Genomic DNA, 4,819 nt, shown 5'->3' with positions numbered 1-4,819 from the left:
AATGCTAAACTGTAGACAACAAACCCTGTTTTCCAGTGGGATTAAGACTGGTTTTGTTGCCTTGTTTTTACAGCAAGGGTTAGCTCTTTTCCCCGTCTAAATAATTTTTATAGGCTACTCTGGCATGTGTTATCTGTAAAAGCTACAGTTCTGCTTCCCAAGAAGACTGTTTTGCATTGCGCTAGATTTTTGCAGACTAGCTAGCCGACTCTGCCTGTTCTCTCGTTAGCCTCTGACGCTATTAGTCTATTTTTCCTTCTAAACAGAAGCTCCTGAATGATTCAAGGCTCCTTGAAGCATTTGTGCTAAAGAGATTAACACTTGACAAGTATTTAAGGAAGCATTTATAACACTGGGATCTATGTCAGACCATCCAGTGCTCTTACACAGCAACATCTGTGGGTACTAGAGCAGTTAAAAAGCTCAGAACGCTCAACTTCCTCACGTGTATTTCATTTTTTATATGTAAATTTAGACATGGAATCTTTACGTGACTTACTCAAGAGCACGTAGAGATCAGGAGTGCTGAGTACAAGGGCTGTGCCCTGGTTACCAAGCTTTTAATGCAAAGAAGATAGAAAACATTTTGCAGTAATTGAAGTAGCTGCAATATCTTGGCTTTTGTGCTGGATCTGATGCTTTTATCATACACCTGATACATTCTACAGAGTTATAATAAATAAGCATTTGTTTCTCTATCAAAAAAAAAGTTAAATAAAAATTTCAATTCATAGATTACTGTGCAAGCGTGAATTTTCCGAAGCAGATGACTGTTACTGGAGCTCAGAATGCCAGCTGATTCTTATGCATTAGAAAAATCTCAGCGGACATAATAAAAAAGAAAAAAAAAAGCAAAAGTGAACATACACATAGTGGTAGCGATCGGCTATTTGAAGTACTGCTATAATTATTCACTGGTGGGTCAGACACCTGGCTTTTCACAACTGTGGTGCTGAAGCTACACAAACAGCCCGAGGGAAGTTAACGTCCCAGTCACTTCATCTCTTCGTAGATGATTAACCCTCTGGGGAACGTTGCTAGGCACGCTGTAGGCACTGAGAACCTGGACACGGGTACCTGTTTTCCTGAGGGTAAGCGCCTTCTGAGGAGATTCTCCCTCCCTGCTTAAACCTGATGTTTACAGGTTTTCTCCCACTCTGGGGATCGTCACTGGTGACGCACACACTTCAGCTTCCACCGCCCTGTACCTAACGGGGCTCGCTAGTTCCTGTTTTAAGTACCAACCCAATACAGGCAGGCCTCAGCTCAGCTTCTGAGCAGCATGGATTACAAATGCACTTTGCAATTACAAATGGGGAAAAAAATCCCTCGCTTCTTTTCAAATAAACTGTCCATAAACCAATCCCTACTTGCAGTCTCAGGGAAAAGGCCTCACTTTGTTGCAGAGGACAAAACCAAATACAGTGTATTGGTATATATTTCACTTTGCAAATAACCAGTTATGACCAAAAAAAAAAAAAAAAAGAACTTTTGCTGCTATCCAGAAAAATATTTTTGTTTGCGTATGTTGTCTGCACAAAGGCTTCTCCTCCATCTTTGGAGTGCCACCAATAACCAAAACTGTCACAAGACAGACAACGTCCCAGTATGCTGACTGTAGCTGGTAGATATTCACAATGGAAGTGGAAGATCTGCGTTAACCACACACCCAGCCTTACATAAATTATCTTCTGAAATTAAAACTTCTTGTATTGGCTATAAAAAGAACTGAGAAAGACATTAAAAAAATCATGGTAAAGGGCAAATCTCACACGGTATGTTTGATAATGACACAGCAAAGAGCTCTCGGAGCACAGGTAGTCCCTAGGGAGATATTTACACCATTCTAACAATGGAAAATAACAAAGAAAGGAGCGTTAGCTCAGGGAAAATGGCACGCCAAGCAACATAGCATAAAAGCAATTTAGCAGAGAGGGGTTTCATCGACTGGGATGGGGAGAGGGAAACCGAGTATAGACAATGCGATGGACAGAAGAGAAGCTGAGGATTTACGGTGGTTTTCGCCTACATGTGCCATGTCACCGGTGACAGACACGTTCCAACGTCCAGTGCGCTGTCACGTAACATGGCTCGGATGCATGACATGAGACTGGAGTCTTACACCTGGATTATGCTCATGCTTCCCGGAGGACATTCAAGGCAGCAGAGGAAATGTTGCGAGTCCACGACAGTCACACATTCTACCTGCAAGAGGTTTATGGTTTGTAACAAGGTCAAAGGCAGGCGAAGCCGCCTTGTCATGGCTTCATCAGCAACCGCCTCAGCTGGTTACTCTGTGTAACCCTTCAGAGATCGCCCCAAGAGCGGTGTTCACAGGAAAACTTTTTTCTCTCACAAGAGGAGCCGATTGGTCACCCTGGGATCTGCATCTGTGCCGCTTCCATCTAAATATGATAAAGCGGGCTTTTGTACAACTCGTCATCATTTTGGATGTGATAAAAGAGGAGTATGGAATCTTTGAGACTTCTGAGATACTAAATGCTGTGAAAAAAAGTGTTCTTGGAAACAGCACATAACAGTAGCAAAAAAAAAGCTGGGGGAAACTCCAGGATATCAGTATTTACCTTCAGTAAATATTCAAAACCTACAAACAATGTTTATTTTGAAAAACATGAATCGTAATCCTGATCTCTCTTAAAAAAGGGCTGCTCAAAAAGACACTGAAAGTTCTGCTCATGTTCACCTGGCAAAAAACCTGAGCTACTTTAAGAGATGTATTTCCTCATCCAGCTCCTTACCACACCCCTTTGCTGGAGGCTACCGTTTCAAGTCAGAGTCCAGAAGGAAACGCACGCTCACACCTCGGCTGCTCCACTGCAAAACCTGGCATCCCAGCCCGGACCCGCCTGCCGGGATGATTTCAGTCAAGATGAGCTTGGCTGAAGTGCGGGCACGCGCTCCTTTGTGGTCACTCTGCTGCAGGGGTGGTGAGTGCTAGCAGAGGTGGATAAGCAGCTAGGACGGAAATGCCTTAAATCTTTCCTGGAGTTCACCTGTCAAACCCCTAAGCAATGAATTAGAAAAAAGCTTAGAAAAATGCAGTATACGTAATATTCCTGCATGTAAGCAGAAAAACAACCTTCACAATGCTCGCACGATTATGTGCTTGCATTAGTACGATACTAGAAAAATATAGGTATCATTTTGGCTAGAAAGACCGCTATGATAAAAAGTTTTGATCTATTTATAATCTTGGTTAAATTAGCAACTTATTTTTGAAGCCATATGATTTTGAGATATTGTCTGGTTTTTCTAAGATCTACAGCTGAAGTGCATTTTAATGAACGGGTGAGTATTACTGGTCATCTTTGACACTACGCCTGGAAGGCTGCAGGAACAGCATACAGCGTGTTCGCGTACGATGAGCCTCGTGTGCATGTAGTGGTGTTCGTCTACTGCATGCAGCTAGAAGATTACAGTACCTCGTTTCCTGTCCACATCTGTCCATTCATCTACACGAAGCATATAAAACAAAAACATCAGTTCAAGAAGTAAGAACAATCGTTTCAAGGAGAATAAAAGAAATAAATTAAAAAAAAAAAAATCTAACTAACGGACTTTGGTTTTTCTCATCAGCATTCAGCGCTTAACAAGAACGAACTCTTGTGTCACTTGACGTCTTTCAATGAGCACGCACAAGATGAAACCTCGCCCACCCCTTGGAAAAAAGCTTGTTGCTTCAACGGAGATAAAATTTTACCCTTGATTGAATCTTAATCACGTTTTGCATTTAGCTTGGAAAGTTTTAAGCTGTTTCTTGCACTTACAACTGAAAAATATTTGAGTGAACAGTTTTAAGCATTCAGAAACACCTCAGCATGGATGAAACCACATCTCAGTAAAATTAACGCCCCATTTTTTGGGAAGATAAAACACATGTGTGGACAAACTAGTGCAGATCTAATGCTCCTGCTGAGATATTCCACCAAGTTTGGCTAATTTAGTTTAAGCTCTAACCAGACCTATACGAACAGTAAGAGCTTTTGCTGGGTCATTCTCTGAAGACACACATGAACAACTGGAAACCACACTGCTATGGTGAAACCTTTGCTATGTAGCACTTCTTCCTATTGGGCAGGCAGGAGAAAAAGTAACTAACCACCTCTTCAATACGAGTTAATACTGAGTTGATTTTTTATTACAAAATACTAAAGCTTCCTGAAATGCATTCTGCGTCCCATGACAAGACACAAGAATTTTTAAAAGCAAAGCAGTTTTAATGTAAAAGTGTTAAACAAAGAGGTGCTCAGCTGTAAGCTGGATTTTTGTGCACGCCGAGGGCTCTGCTTTCACAGTAACTTGGACAAACTACCGGACTGACAGATTTTTATAGAAGCCGGACAAGGATTTCAAGCCATATTTAGGTTATTTGAAGTTTTTCTTAATTGCGCATGCTTCTTCCGCATAAGCTTTACAAAATTATTCCTGGAAACCACTTCCCATTGCAAAGCAATCTGGTTTTCCTGACGCAGCTCAGGACCTGGATTGACACCCTCAGATCCTGAGCTGTTTTGATTCCAAACGTACTTCCCAAGCTCGAAGCTCTGAAGCAAGTACCGAAACGCTGAAGCGCATTTCAATTTCTACCGTCTCTGCACGCACGTCGCAGGTTAGCTCCACGAATACCTTCAGGCAGTTATTACCACAGAAACTTCAGGAGAGCTGGTGAACTCAGCAGAATTTACTTCAAATTTAAGACAAGAAAAACCACACGCAGCCGGCCACCGCGACAGGGCTGCGGGCCCGGGGAAAGCGCTTGCCCCCAGGCTCCTTCCCAGGGCAGGCGCCCTCCGGTAGC

The 4,819-nt window shown here is 42.4% G+C and overlaps 1 protein-coding gene across 1 annotated transcript in view; it reads right to left on the bottom strand.

The window, feature by feature from the left end:
- The window catches only part of OSCP1 (organic solute carrier partner 1), an 18,543-nt gene extending 13,733 nt beyond the window's left edge, over positions 1–4,810 (bottom strand). The window contains exon 1 of the mRNA XM_035895511.1: positions 1–4,810. This exon is cut by the window's left edge and continues 126 nt beyond it. The gene's annotated coding sequence lies outside the window, so the exon portion shown is untranslated.
- Positions 4,811–4,819: the final 9 nt, after the last annotated feature.

This window comes from Egretta garzetta, unplaced genomic scaffold (genome assembly GCF_000687185.1).
Source record: "Egretta garzetta isolate BGI_Z169 unplaced genomic scaffold, ASM68718v1 scaffold66, whole genome shotgun sequence".
Taxonomy (NCBI): domain Eukaryota; kingdom Metazoa; phylum Chordata; class Aves; order Pelecaniformes; family Ardeidae; genus Egretta; species Egretta garzetta.
The sequence above is the reverse complement of the archived record's forward strand: the minus strand, read 5'-3'. Positions and strand labels throughout refer to the sequence as shown.